Source organism: Jatropha curcas, chromosome 7 (assembly GCF_041381405.1).
Source record: "Jatropha curcas cultivar XTBG-Jc1 chromosome 7, XTBG_Jcur_1.0, whole genome shotgun sequence".
In the NCBI taxonomy this organism is placed as follows: domain Eukaryota; kingdom Viridiplantae; phylum Streptophyta; class Magnoliopsida; order Malpighiales; family Euphorbiaceae; genus Jatropha; species Jatropha curcas.
Genome location: NC_143157.1, coordinates 18,553,377 through 18,570,010, shown reverse-complemented (window position 1 = coordinate 18,570,010; position 16,634 = coordinate 18,553,377). Strand labels below are relative to the sequence as shown.

Genomic DNA, 16,634 nt, shown 5'->3' with positions numbered 1-16,634 from the left:
TTATGAAAATGTGATTTTTTAAAAATGAAAAAAAATTGGAAAACATATCTTTTGTTATAAATAAAAACTCTAGAAAACTACTTAAAGTTGTTTTTCAAATTTTAGTTAAACTCTGAAAAACTGTTTTCTAGTTTTAAAAATAGAAAATTAACTAATTTGAACATAAAATCTGTTTTTTTGTTTTCTTGGAAAAATTTTTTAGAAAACTATAATTTTTTACAAGTGAAGACAGCTTTAGTATTCCATAGGAATAAAACCCTAACCCTTTATTTGGACGGGAGTTTTATATGGAATGAAACCCTAACCCTAACCCTAACCCTAACTAATTTGAGTATTTTTGTTTTTTTTTTTTAAGGAATGAAAAATAACTATAGAAACTATCTAGGTAAAGGTATTAGGCCGATTTTATGTATTAGGCCGCATATCATTACATTAGTAGATTTCGTACACAATAATAATAATATATGAATGATAAAGAAGTTCACATAATATTTTATAAATATGAAACAAAATTTATGTAACATATAATATGACAATAGAATTACTTATGGTGTATTATAATTATAAGTAGAAAATTAAAATTTAAAATTTATTATCACTTAAATTGTAATAAATTATACATAATCTATGATGGGGTATCATATAAAATTTTTGATTGAAGCTTCTTTAGTTTTATTTTCTAAACTGAAAACATTTTCTATTTATTCGTTTTCTTCAGACAATAAACTCGTTAAGACTTTTTATATATATATAACACCAATGTGGTGTTTTTTATCCATTACTACTCGACAAAACACTTGTCCACACCTAGTATATAACATTTATTATATACTAACAAATCATACCTAGTATATAATAATTCCACCTTCTCTCCTGAACTAATATTTTTATATGGAAGTGCATTAGAGCAACTTTATTCTCCTGTATTTGTTGTCTAATTTATTATGGATAAGTCCTGGACATAAGCATGAAACATGTTTCTGACCAGCTCATCTAGCTAGATTTTATTACCCACTCTTCTTTGGCAGAACCTCCATCGCCATGTGCTTGCCTTTCTATTACTGGATTTATGACTAAAAGTTCCAAAATATTGGACCAATTTTCAATTATAACGCATTAATTTGTGTTGGTTGTGTGCATGTTTTCAATTTCATAGGATGTATAATTTTCAATTATAATGCATTAATTTGTGTTGGTTGTGTGCATGTTTTCAATTTCATAGGATGTATAACCATCCGAGGTGGTGGCTTGGTGGTAAAAGCATCGATCATTTGTTTGTTTGATTTAGATTCGATCCTCCATGACAGCATTCCGTTATACATGATGTCTAAATATTGACTCTCTTGCCTAGGAGCCATGGCCCACTTTACTGTTATAGGTTGAGGATCGCAATGCTACGATCATGCAGCGAGGGGGCAGCGTCTCCCTTCAGTGCTCGAGGATGTCTTAAATTGGGACCTCAACATTTGATCGGTAGCCCGAGCCGACGGTGACAGTGACTAACATATCTAGTAGTCCTTTGTTTTGTTTTAAAAAAAATTCATAGGATGTTTAAACTAAAACTCTTAAATTGCTGATATATAACATGTAAAGGTTATGCATATAATTGATATTTAATTGTTACATGCAATTGTTAAAATTTTTTTATTCCTAATTTTGCTAGCCTTTCATTTTTCTTTTCCTTATATATGCATTTGTTAGAATTGAATTGGGTATATTTTCATGTTATTAGGTTTCTCTTTCCGCATATACACTATTTGATTATTTGTGTAGAAGAAACATAGACATTGATTCTTATCATACATTTTACTGAAAGCAGGTAACCAAGAATTACAATTGCACATGACCTATTCAAATCCGGTCCAATCCAATGTAACCTGTCAGCTTTGAAAATATATCGAATTGAGTTGGGTCACTCATTTTTATGATTTACGAGTTGGATTGGAGTGAGCTCGCAAATCTAACCTAACATGTAAATAATATCAAATATATATGTGTGTGTAATCTTGAATTATTTGAATTAATTTAATTTGATTTGTAATTTTGAATATAAATACTAAATTATTTATATATTTAGTAGACCTTACCTTTTAAATTGTTGCTTTTTTATTTCATAAAAGCGTAAATTGGAATATATTATAGTTTAAAACTTATTTTATAATTATGTTACTAAGTACCATTAATTTTGTTGGTTGCCTTTCTTATTAGAAAATTAAAATTTTTATTTTCATTATTATTATTTGTTATAAAATAATAGAAAAATAGAAAGAGAAATAAAGAGAGAATAGAGAGAATATGGAGAGGATACGAAAGTGAAATAACCCGAATTTTTATTTTCAAAATTTTTCCAATTAAATTTAATGAACCGACAGCCTGGAAATTAATATTAATATTTTAGTGCAACTACTATGAGAAACCGAACCAAAAACCGATTGAAAAATTTGAAAACCAGTTAAAAATCGATGATTTGGGCCGAATCGAACCGAATCGAACCGGTTCGACCCAAACCATCTAGAAAATTCTCTTTTTCTTTTATCTCCAACGCTAAACTCACTCCCCCTCACCAGCGCACCTCCACTCCATCGCCACTGTCACCACAGCGCCACCGCCACTCCTCCCTCTTCTTCTTCTTTTTCTTCTCCTTCTTCTTCTTCTTCTCCTTCTTCTTCTTTCCTTTCTTCCTTTTTCTTTCTTTTTCTTTCCTTGTGCCTGCGTTCTTGGCGAGACAGAGGCAACGCAGCAGAGCCGCGCGCCACTGCCACTCGGCCACCGCCCCTACTGCAGCTCGGCAACGCAGCAGCTCCTCGTCTCCTCGGCCAGATCGCGTTGCTGTTCCTCTGTCGCGCCTACAGCAGCAGCACAGCCTTGTCAAGCCGTCGCTGCCACTACAGATCGGGCCTCCGCCGGCGTCACAGCAGCTCTGCCGTCTTTCCAGCACGCCGATCGGTCGTCTCCACCTCTCTCCGCCACTGCCAGTCGAGTTCGACCACCGGCAGTTACTGCTTTTTAACCCGACACGCGTAAGAATTTTCGATCTAGCAATAATTAATTAATTAACGTTAATTTAGTTAATGTTATTTAGTTAATGTTATTAGTAGTTAATTAATTAACATTAATTGTGTTAATGTTAATGTTATTTAGATAATGAAATATTAGTTAATTAAATTAGTATTAGATATTAATATTAGATAATGAAATTAATTTTATTATTTGTAATTAATTAATCTAGCTAAGTTAATGTTAGAAATGTTAGATAATGAAATTAATCTTATTATTTGTAGTTAATTCAATTTGGTAAATGTGAGTAGTTAATAGCTTTATAATTTTATTGTTGATTTAATTAAGGTAGCTTAGATATAATGTTATTGTAATGTATAAATTGGATTGTGTGGTGATGTTGAGATTAAGGAGGATGGGAAACTGTTGTTTGATTAATTGCCCGACGGATGGGCCGTATGGATTGAATATTTGTGAAATTGTTGATATTTTAACAGGTAGATAGTCCAATTTTTAGGGGAGATGCTGCCGAAATTTCGGTAGAAAAATAAAATAAATTCGGTATAAAAAAAAAATAAATAAATAAAATAAATTTCGGTAGGAAATAAAATAGAAGTCAAAAGAAAATAAAGAAAATAGTGTTCGGTAGAAAAATAAATTTATTATAGAAAATAAATTAAATCTCGAGATTAAATTACGTAGAAGAGTTAGAATATAAAATAAAAATTTTAGAGTGGTAAAGAAATATTTTGTCTGATAGAATTATTTTCTGCTGTGTCCTTCTTTTTCTTAGATCGCCCGGGTCCATCTAGTGCTCCTCCAGGACAACATCGAAGCTAGAATTTCGCTCTCCATCACTGTGAGTAATAATAAATAATGCATATCAACACTGCATTTGCATATCATTTATTTATAAACATTATATTTTTATTTACATATTACAATATATTATAAGTATTTTATCATATATATATTATGTTACGATCACTATAATTATACTTATATATAATTGTGCATTTTGGATGAAATTGGTGTATTATGATGAATGAAATGTTTGATTATTTGTGCTGTGACTATACTGTGATTTGTTTGTGTGGAATTGGGATGAAGTGGGTCACCATGGGTTTGTGAGACTGTTTCTGTTATATGGATCCTGATTCTGTTTCTGTTAGCCGGGTAAATGGGAGATCGGCGCCCCCGTGTGCACCCACCGTTACCGTTACTGTTAACCACAGGTTGGCTTCTTTATTGGGCGCACCGGATAATCTAGATTTGATCGCAGCCCGCAGGGTGGCCTCCTGTTGTGAGCGCCTGATGATCTAGATTTGATGGAGACGACCGGGTTGCCTCCTGTTGGTATGGAAAAGAAAAGAGAGAATGAAAAAAAAAAAAAAAACAATGAGAGGGCTGGTCAAGTGAGGATTAGACCGGTCGGCCAGTATGGGGGATCGGCTCCCTGGTGCACATGTGAGAGGATGAGCCATGTGGGAGGACGGCTCATCGGGGGTTCGGTGACTCCACTGACTAATTTCCACGTGATGTGATTATTTGAAGGTGATATTGTTTGTGGGTGCTGATGTAATGTCATCTGATTGACTGTTGTGTGTTCATTCAGTAAACTAGGGTGCATTTTGCTTGACTGTATGTGGTGTGTATTATTTATTATTATTCGCTGAGTTGCAAAACTCACCCCCCCCAACAAACCTCCCAGGTACTAGGAAGCAGCTGATTCGACTGGAGCTCTGCAATCTTCTCCGCAGAGTTATAAATGTAAACTTTATATTCCTGTTATTTAATTTTGGATGTATAAATTATTCTGTTATCAGATTATTTTTGGACTCCGCAGTTATAGGGTTGTGTATGAATATTGGATCTATTGTTAGCATTACACTATAAATTATATATTATGCAACTAGCCGCAGGTGAACCAGTAAGCCCATAATGTGATTATAATTTATTGTGAATAGGCCCCAGGTTATATATTATGTGTTAATCGAGATTGGGCCATATGTTTGTATAGAGGCTTACTGTTTTGATGAAATTGAGACAGATTGAATAATTTAGGCTTACTACGGGCCTCGGGGGCCTTAAGCTTACCTGGGCCCTAGTGCCGGTCCGGCCCACGGAAACGGGTCGTGACAAAGGTGGTATCAGAGCATAAGTTTATAAGTTTAGATGTAACTGCGGAGTAATTCCTGTCATGTCTTGACATTGTCCTCCTTGCTTTTCCCTTCAGCGTTGTTCGCAACCAGACTAAAGTCAAGTTGTTTAATGATTAAAATTTGCATCCTTGTTCGTTAGAGATGTGATTTAGTTAATGATGCTAGGAGACGGTTTAAACAAAAATCCTTCTATGGAATAAATAATAGTCATATATAATTTAAGTATGTAAGAAGATAAGTTGCATATGAATAATAAATTGAAGTCAAATACTGTAAGTGTACTATTTTATTTAATATGTGTTGAATGTAGAATACATATAAAAAAAAAAAAAGATGCATGAGTGCGTGTATATGTGTGCCTGCAGAATTGAGAATTAGTTGCTAGTTTTATTTAATAAGAGAACTAAACGATTCGGATTTGAGGACATTAGAATATATTTAATTGGTGCCTTGAATTAATATATGTATTTGGTGACATTTACATGATGTTGGTTGGTGGAATTTATTATAGTTATTGGGGTAAATATTTTCTGGATGGAATAATTACATTAATTAGTATAAGTACATAACTGATTTTTTATAAGATTTAAATATTGAAGGATTTGGTGTGATTTGCTATAATAATTGGAGATGAGTATTTTTCATAAAGAATAATATTGGTGGAATTATTATACCAAGTGATTTTTAATTATGAGAAGTAATTACTGCTTGGTGGAGTAAAGTGTATTGTAGCATTCATCAACTATTCCTTTTCAAGTGTATGAATATAGGGAATCATATAAATTATTGTGGTTATAAGAAACGTAAATTGTGATCCGTAGTAAGAGACAAATTACTCTACTCTGTATGCATTTAGTAATGGATATTGTGTGGATTGTGGCATCTTATGGTTTAATATGGTACAAGTAAGAATTAAATCTAATGGTATTTAGCTTTTGATATTTAAAATAATTGTTGCACACTCGATGGTATGTGAATTACAATCAATGATTTTGTTTAATGGGAGATTCTATGATCTGAGGACTCCATAAGGGAATTAAGGTACTTACGTTATGTAAATATTGGGCTATGATGATTAAGAGTATTGGTGAATGACATCGGACATGGAGAGATAATTGTCCAATTATTTAATTGATATAATACTAGTAAATTAGATAAGTAAGGATGGATCTAGTCCTGTTATTGTATGGATATTAAGAAAAGAATCAATTGTAGAAACGTGAAGAGTATGAATTAATGTGAGTTAAATGAGGATAGTCAGTAATTAGAGGTTTAATAAATTAGGGATTATGGGTAACAAGATTCGATGAAAATAAAAATAATGATACATCAGCGGATTTAAGATAAAGACCTCTATATTTTGGGATTTCATGAGTGTAGAAAAATTGTGGTTTACAGTCATGAAAGAGTTATGGATCCATGTGTGATATAATTAAGATCTTAGTACATGTAGAATGTTTAATAAGCCAGACTAAGCTTATGGACCAAGTATAATAAAATAAAAGTAAAAGATAGCAAAGGAAATTAGTGGTTTTGGGATTGAAATGCTATTATATTCGATGATAATTATATTAGGAAAATTATAGCTTGAATATAATTTGAATATAAAGAACAGAGGAGAATAATGTTTGTATAATTAAACAGTTTCTTGTTATCTCTTGGAGTATAGAGAGAATGTGAATGTTAAGAAATTAAATGATCATGAATAGTAATTTTATGATGTAATTAAATTAAGATCTAAAAAAAAAAAAAAAAAAAAAAAAAAAAAAAAAAAAAAAAAAAGAGTTGTGAAAGTTCAAAAGATGCTTTAGAATAAGTAATTAAGAATAGGTAGTTAGACAAAAAGAAGTGAAATATTATTAAAAGTAGAAAGATGGAACATGTATACTATTGAAGGTAGGGAAATGGCTTTTAGGTTTAAAATAGTCATCACTATCGGTGATAATTCTAATAGAATATTAAATAAATAATTGATAATGTTATAAACCAACCTTATGAGTTGAGTTAATCGGGTCCTTGCAAGGTGAGTTTTGAGAACTTTGTGGTTCATATATAGTAAATTCATATTCTAAAAAGAGATCAAAGGTAGGAAGTTATTGAATGTCTGGTGGTATACAAATAGATAATGATTTAAGGATTGTAATCCCGATGATGAAAGAACTTAGTACCTATATTCAGAAAGATAGACTTTCTACTGGAGAGAGAGATAAGAAAATTTTGACTTATGTAATTTGATAGCATCTAGTTGGGAAATAGTAATGATTGGGAATAAGAGTTGATAAAAGATCATGGGGGCTTAGCTTGAGATGACAACGAATGTGAATAAATTTAATCTCTTGACGTAAAGCAATTAAAATAAGGAAATTCTATTAATTAGTGCAACTTTTGCAAGTTACTTGTTTTATTGGATAAAGAAGGAAAATTATATTTATGTCCTTCGTAGAACGTAAAGGTAATTAGAGTATTTTCATTTATTAGTAAGCTAGCTGGGTTTTAATTTACTATTTATTTTGGATATTGAAAATTTGTGCAAGAATAAACAAGTGAACTTGAGATAGTTTTAACAACTTTGGTGAGGAGAATACATGCTAGTATTTGAAGACTGAAAAGATAAACTATAGAACTGTTGGATGTGATTACGGGATGGTTTAAGATTATATTTTAATTATATTGGAATGCCAACTCATGGATGTCGATTAGATTATTAATCAATTTAAATTGCTCATGGTTCGATTGAGGTACCGTTTAGAGCGAAAATTATTAATGCATAATGTGGAGTCAATGTAAAGTTATTCCGAATTCCTTAGCAATTGAGAGAAATTATGATTGAATGAATAGAATTGTGTTATAAATGGCAGTTTGCGACTTATCTTATTGTTTAAGGGAAGATTTAAATAGTTAGGTCCATTCGAGAACTGGTACATTGTAACTCTGATGTTGAAGGATTCAATAAGTTGTTAACCTTGTTTAGGGTAAAGAATGTAGAGAGAACATAATTAAGGTTGAGGATATTCTTAGATCGTATAAGGTATAAATTGTACAAATCTTGGAGATGATAGACTTGGAGAAAAGGAATAACTCAATGATATTATTATCTGAATATTCATAGGCATTCATGAGATTAAGAATAAACATAAGACAAAGGACATAGTCTAATCAGGAGTTGAATTATGGGTTTAACATTCTTGATCTCTTACTTAGCTAGAGAAATGTCATGATTTTGTTTGAAATAAGCTTGTAGTAGTGGCAAGAATTTGTTCTCTTTAATTGGAAATGATCAAATAGTACTTAATAGCAGAATTTGATAAGAATCGAAAACTTTCTTGAATTGGCAGCAATCATCTTACTTAATTATGAACAACGTCAATGATTATGAGGGCAAATATATGGAATTGGAGTTGATGGAAAATGGATGAGTCAGCATGTAGGTTTTGAATTTTAAAATAAGGAGTCCAAATTGAGATAGTAGTAAATTTGATTGAATATGCGGATTCTTATATAAGTAAGGTTAAATACTTGGTTTGTGTATGAGTTTCTTATGGAGCGATGATCTTTGCCTATGATAGCTAGTGAGAGAATAAATGACGATACATCAATGTAAGGACACATGATTTAGAGCTAATGAGATTAATAACCCTTACTTAAGCAGAGGTTATAAGTGATTAAAATTCTTACGTGTAAAGGTGAATACTAGTGTCGAATCTGTACTTTAGGTAATGAATATTTGACTTGACTTGACGACTTATAGATATAGTACAACTCAAGTTTAAATTAACTATGGTAATAAGGTAGGTAACTTTGGGGCTAGATTCATCTCATAATCATCCTACCCTCCCTATAAATTGAATTTTCTTCCCATTGGTTTGTCTTCATAATTTAATAAAAATTAATTCTACTGGTCTGACTAACGAACTTAAAAATATTTATCTCATCTTCTTGATTCATCTTCTATCTGCTCAACAGCATTATGTGAGAAGTACAGCCACCATTGTCGTAAACAATTGTTGCATCCTAGTTTCTTGTTATTTTCAAAATTCGAGGACGAATTTTTTTAACGGGGGAAGACTGAAATAACCCGAATTTTTATTTTCAAAATTTTTCCAATTAAATTTAATGAACCGACAGCCTGGAAATTAATATTAATATTTTAGTGCAACTACTATGAGAAACCGAACCAAAAACCGATTGAAAAATTTGAAAACCAGTTAAAAATCGATGATTTGGGCCGAATCGAACCGAATCGAACCGGTTCGACCCAAACCATCTAGAAAATTCTCTTTTTCTTTTATCTCCAACGCTAAACTCACTCCCCCTCACCAGCGCACCTCCACTCCATCGCCACTGTCACCACAGCGCCACCGCCACTCCTCCCTCTTCTTCTTCTTTTTCTTCTCCTTCTTCTTCTTCTTCTCCTTCTTCTTCTTTCCTTTCTTCCTTTTTCTTTCTTTTTCTTTCCTTGTGCCTGCGTTCTTGGCGAGACAGAGGCAACGCAGCAGAGCCGCGCGCCACTGCCACTCGGCCACCGCCCCTACTGTAGCTCGGCAACGCAGCAGCTCCTCGTCTCCTCGGCCAGATCGCGTTGCTGTTCCTCTGTCGCGCCTACAGCAGCAGCACAGCCTTGTCAAGCCGTCGCTGCCACTACAGATCGGGCCTCCGCCGGCGTCACAGCAGCTCTGCCGTCTTTCCAGCACGCCGATCGGTCGTCTCCACCTCTCTCCGCCACTGCCAGTCGAGTTCGACCACCGGCAGTTACTGCTTTTTAACCCGACACGCGTAAGAATTTTCGATCTAGCAATAATTAATTAATTAACGTTAATTTAGTTAATGTTATTTAGTTAATGTTATTAGTAGTTAATTAATTAACATTAATTGTGTTAATGTTAATGTTATTTAGATAATGAAATATTAGTTAATTAAATTAGTATTAGATATTAATATTAGATAATGAAATTAATTTTATTATTTGTAATTAATTAATCTAGCTAAGTTAATGTTAGAAATGTTAGATAATGAAATTAATCTTATTATTTGTAGTTAATTCAATTTGGTAAATGTGAGTAGTTAATAGCTTTATAATTTTATTGTTGATTTAATTAAGGTAGCTTAGATATAATGTTATTGTAATGTATAAATTGGATTGTGTGGTGATGTTGAGATTAAGGAGGATGGGAAACTGTTGTTTGATTAATTGCCCGACGGATGGGCCGTATGGATTGAATATTTGTGAAATTGTTGATATTTTAACAGGTAGATAGTCCAATTTTTAGGGGAGATGCTGCCGAAATTTCGGTAGAAAAATAAAATAAATTCGGTATAAAAAAAAAAATAAATAAAATAAATTTCGGTAGGAAATAAAATAGAAGTCAAAAGAAAATAAAGAAAATAGTGTTCGGTAGAAAAATAAATTTATTATAGAAAATAAATTAAATCTCGAGATTAAATTACGTAGAAGAGTTAGAATATAAAATAAAAATTTTAGAGTGGTAAAGAAATATTTTGTCTGATAGAATTATTTTCTGCTGTGTCCTTCTTTTTCTTAGATCGCCCGGGTCCATCTAGTGCTCCTCCAGGACAACATCGAAGCTAGAATTTCGCTCTCCATCACTGTGAGTAATAATAAATAATGCATATCAACACTGCATTTGCATATCATTTATTTATAAACATTATATTTTTATTTACATATTACAATATATTATAAGTATTTTATCATATATATATTATGTTACGATCACTATAATTATACTTATATATAATTGTGCATTTTGGATGAAATTGGTGTATTATGATGAATGAAATGTTTGATTATTTGTGCTGTGACTATACTGTGATTTGTTTGTGTGGAATTGGGATGAAGTGGGTCACCATGGGTTTGTGAGACTGTTTCTGTTATATGGATCCTGATTCTGTTTCTGTTAGCCGGGTAAATGGGAGATCGGCGCCCCCGTGTGCACCCACCGTTACCGTTACTGTTAACCACAGGTTGGCTTCTTTATTGGGCGCACCGGATAATCTAGATTTGATCGCAGCCCGCAGGGTGGCCTCCTGTTGTGAGCGCCTGATGATCTAGATTTGATGGAGACGACCGGGTTGCCTCCTGTTGGTATGGAAAAGAAAAGAGAGAATGAAAAAAAAAAAAAAAAACAATGAGAGGGCTGGTCAAGTGAGGATTAGACCGGTCGGCCAGTATGGGGGATCGGCTCCCTGGTGCACATGTGAGAGGATGAGCCATGTGGGAGGACGGCTCATCGGGGGTTCGGTGACTCCACTGACTAATTTCCACGTGATGTGATTATTTGAAGGTGATATTGTTTGTGGGTGCTGATGTAATGTCATCTGATTGACTGTTGTGTGTTCATTCAGTAAACTAGGGTGCATTTTGCTTGACTGTATGTGGTGTGTATTATTTATTATTATTCGCTGAGTTGCAAAACTCACCCCCCCCCAACAAACCTCCCAGGTACTAGGAAGCAGCTGATTCGACTGGAGCTCTGCAATCTTCTCCGCAGAGTTATAAATGTAAACTTTATATTCCTGTTATTTAATTTTGGATGTATAAATTATTCTGTTATCAGATTATTCTTGGACTCCGCAGTTATAGGGTTGTGTATGAATATTGGATCTATTGTTAGCATTACACTATAAATTATATATTATGCAACTAGCCGCAGGTGAACCAGTAAGCCCATAATGTGATTATAATTTATTGTGAATAGGCCCCAGGTTATATATTATGTGTTAATCGAGATTGGGCCATATGTTTGTATAGAGGCTTACTGTTTTGATGAAATTGAGACAGATTGAATAATTTAGGCTTACTACGGGCCTCGGGGGCCTTAAGCTTACCTGGGCCCTAGTGCCGGTCCGGCCCACGGAAACGGGTCGTGACAGAAAGTATATTTATTGATGAGAAGATACGTATATATAGGCACATAAGTGAAACCCCAATAAGAAATATAGAGTCCTATACAAATTAGGAAGATAGAGTTCCCACTAACTAGAAGTACAGACTTCTAGCCCATATAGGACATCTACTAATTTCATAACACTCCCCCTTGGATCTCCATTGTTCAAAAAATATGTCTTCTTAAAACCTTACTAAGAAAAAACTCTGTGGAAAAAAATATTAGTAAAGGAAAAAAGAGTATATTATTTTTTTCTTAAATGCACGTTGAAATACTGTTTCACTAAAAACCTTTAGCAGGAAAATTCAACGGGAAAAAAATCTTGTTTGAAGGGAAAAAGAGTAAAGTGCGTATTTACTCCCTCTCATGAAGATAAATGTTGAGATCTTTAAGTTTATGTAGTCCAATTTTGTGTATCAATCCTTCAAAACTTGTGGCAGAAAGCTTGTAGAAAGTGTTTTGATGAGTAAATCAATAATATCAATATTTGAGTGGTTGAACTTCAATATCACAATTCTTTTTGGAGACCAAGAGTGAAGAAAATCTTAGTGAAATATATTTTTCTTTTCTCCTCTAACATATTCTTTCTTCAAGAGAGATGTGTATATGAAATATTGTCTTCTTATAATATTATAGAAAGTTCCTTTTTGGACAAGTATACTGCACGTACTTTGAACATATTGAAATATTTATCTGAATCAAATATTTATCTGAATCAATTTATTCCTTTGAGGAATCTATAATCTTTGAAAGCTCTTCAGGAATCTATAATGTTCATGACTAAATAATGGCAAATTTATATTCAAATATTTTTATAAAATTGCATGAGCATATAATAATATTCTTTCAATAAATATTCACTAATAAAGGGAGCACTATACCCTTGATAACATACACTACAAAAAAAATGCCATTTTGCAACCGACAAATCGGTCGCAAAATGGCTCATATTGGTCGCAAATTTTAAGTAGCGATCGATCTGCGACCGATACTTATCGGTCGCAAAATACCTGGTCGCAAAAGTTTTTTGCGACCGATTATTCCATTGGTCGCACATTAGCGACCGATATAATCGGTCGCAAATATGAATAAGCGGTCGCAATTTCTAGTCATGGTTTAATTGGAAATTTAGTCGCAAATTTGGTCGCAGAAAAAACGGTCGCAATTTTTTTTAATCAGTCGCAAATCGGTCGCAAAATGTTCATTTAAAATTGTAATTTTCGGTATCAAATCGGTGGCAAATCGGTCACAAAATTGAAAAAAAAATAAAAAAAAATTAAATAATATTATGAAACCAAAATTTTTTCGCACCTGTGAAAATTGTCATATATACATATATATCACACACGCAATTCAAGAACAATGTAAAAATGTAATTTTTATTGTACTGAACAAATTAAAATATCAAAATACAAATGAAAAACTAAAAAGGTCCAAAATCAAATCTATGCTGCTGCTCATCTGCAGGATCCGATGTCGGATCTCCCGATGTCAGATCGCCGGGAGGAGTACCTGCTGGAGGTGATGTAGCGCCAGGAGGGGTGACCAAGGTATCGTCTGCAGCATTGGGATGAGGAGCCGGTATTGGCTGCTGCTGAGACGTCAAAACATATCAGTCTGTAGCAGGCGCAGGATCAGAGGAAGAAGTACCAGTACCGGGCTCAACGGACAGCCGCATCACATGCGCTCTAAGCTCTGCAATCTGTCTCTGCTAATCAGCAAGCTGAGCCCGTATATCATCAGTATAGTGCCCGTCAGTGTGCTCCGGCTGTGGTGCTGCGCTGGCTGTAGAAGCGTGAGCTGCTGAGCCGCAGTAAAACTGTGATGCCTGAGACCCGATGCCGTATACCTTCCTCTTCTTCTCGCCCCCTACAGCCTCGAGATAAAGCGCTACCTCGTCAATTCTTGACTCAGCTTCGGATTCATCGGTCTGAGAAGTAACAATACACTCCCGAGCTGTAGTATAGTTCTCCTCAAAATAAAAAATTAATTAATCAATGCAATTGCAAGCTTTATTATATTGAACTTTGTACATCTTCGCAACGAGTAGAGGGTAAATGTAAATATTATTCATTGTTACTTACATTGACGCTCACCGCACGTCTGTCGACAAACGTATTCAGATCGTGGTCCTTAGTGTGAGTGTATGTAAACACCTCAATCGGTGTGGGCTCATGACGTAATTTTCTAGCCTGTAATGAATTTTTATGCATGATATATTAATATATATAGTGTCCTTTCATTAAAAATTAGTTTCATGTAAATGGACTAGTTCACTTACTAATAATCGAGCAGTCTCTATAGCAGATATAGATCCGCCTGTGTGTCGAGAAGGCCCTGCTCCATCACCGCCAGTCTCACTGCGCCTGTTTTGTGCAAATATCTCCCGCTTTCTCTTGAAGGCAGGATCCTCCCAAGCCTTTTGCCAGCTCTCCCATATCTCCTGAGACACGCATTGCTGCTTCTTATCGCTTCTTCTCATCCTATACGTGAAGTCAGCATATCGATCGGCGCATATCTTCTCCCATGCTACTTTCAGCATAGCCATAATGGCCTCGTCCCATATGAAATGTTTCTGCAAAAAATGAAATATAGCGTTTCAACACTAAGGATGTATCTTGAATTGTAAACATTGAATGATGATAGAACTTAAACCAAAGAGTACCTGAAACTCCTCCCAATAAAAGTCTCTCGCCTCTTGTGGTACGACATCCCATGTGTATCCTTCTTTATGCAGTTAGAGCTTGATTATCCTCAAAATTTGCCTCGCTGCTCGAGAAGATGGATATATGCTGAAAAAAAAAACAGAAGTGAAATATAATTACACGAAATCATCACAATCTGAACAAAATATGCCTGCGAAAAATTTGAATAAGTACTTACTGTCCCACTACCAAACTGAGGGTGATACGTGGATCTGATGAAGCTGCAAAAGAAGTGACAAATGTTATAAATTTTTAGATAATTAATATATAATTAAAATGACAGTTATGACATTTATGATTACCTTGCACAGTAGGTGACTGTGCAGCTAGTGGAGTCTGTACTGGTCCAAAAATGGGGGTAGAAGAGGAAGGAGTAGAAGAGGAAGGAGCAGAAGGCTGTGATGGCGGTAGTACTGGACACTGAGCAGAGGATGAAGCCCCAGACGTACCTGAAGAAGGATGTGATGGCGGCAGTACTGGTCGCTGAGCAAATGATGAAGCCCTAGACGTACCTGACGAAGGATGAGGGATCGACCCTCCTCGTCCATGGGCAATGCGTCCAGGGCCACGATCTCCACGCGAACCACTACCGGACGCGTCAGAATCAAACGCTCTGCCTCTAGCCATCTGTACTGCAGATATCAGAACCTAGATAAAATGAATTCATACAATTATATAAATTGTAGAACATGTGGTAAATATGAGTAAAGAAAGTTAATACCATTGAAATTCTTCATTAATAATATTAATTAGATATACATTTATGAATTTGTAATAGTAAAACTGCTCTAAGTTTTAAGTGTCTTCAATATCATTTGCTTCCTCCTCCTCTTCATCAGCTTCCTCTTCTTCATATTCGTCTTCTGAGGTACCCATGATGATTTGATCTTCTTCCTCTTCATCATCTGATGCTCCTGTTTCAACATAAGATCGGCTTTCATTATCCAATCTATCTATTAAATCTTCAACAACTTGCATCGATTGCGTTTCAACCCTAACTTCTTGAAATGACTCCCATACTGCGAGTGAAGCAGATTGTTTGGTTTCAAGTGCATGAACAACTGATCTAGCCTTGATTTTACACACGACCATCCAATCGCATCGATCTCGTTTAAACGATGGATATGGGACATAGTACACCTGTGCAGCTTGCATTGCCAACACAAAAGGTTCATACTTTGTATATCTTCTTCTTTGATTAATATCTACCAGATTATACTCAGGATGAACCTTCGTGCCAATGTTTGGCGTAGGATCAAACCATTCACATTTGAATAAGATTGTGCACTTCATTGGTAGGCCTGGATATTCTAACTCCAACACCTCAACCAATTTCCCATAAAAATTATTTGACACGTCACTGTAGTTTTATCCCTTTATGCACACACCGCTGTTCATTGTCTTTCTGCTTCTCCCATAACCCTCAGTGTGAAACTTGTAACCGTTTACAAAGTAGCCAGAGTAGGCATTAGCAACCGGTAATGGCCCCTTTGCCAGATCCGTAATAAATCTGTTACGGATATCGATTCCCGAGCTTCGAGCCTATGGGAAATAGTAATGAAATGAGTGAGATTTAATAAATGTACATTCCATGTTGTGTACATTGAAAGTAACTTACATAATATTTGAACCATTCTGCAAATTTGGTGTCCAGCTTTGCATCAACTGCAGTATCAGTCAAATTCGGATTTTGAAGCCGCAAAAGATTGATATATTTCCTATTTATCAACGAACCAAATTAGCATAAGTATGATTTAACAACCATTTACAAAGTTTAGACTGTTTGCATTATTTATACTTACTGTACATATGGTGTGATCTCTTCGCAATTCAATAAAATATAGGTTTGAGCCGCTTGTATCTCT

General features: G+C 34.5%; 1 long non-coding RNA gene across 1 annotated transcript; it reads left to right on the top strand.

The window, feature by feature from the left end:
- The first annotated feature begins 2,336 nt into the window (after positions 1–2,336).
- On the top strand, positions 2,337–11,842 carry LOC149494844 (uncharacterized). Its single transcript, XR_016321758.1, has 5 exons — positions 2,337–3,020; positions 3,791–3,856; positions 4,709–4,767; positions 10,700–10,765; positions 11,620–11,842. It is a non-coding gene; the product is annotated as an uncharacterized LOC149494844 (long non-coding RNA).
- Positions 11,843–16,634: the final 4,792 nt, after the last annotated feature.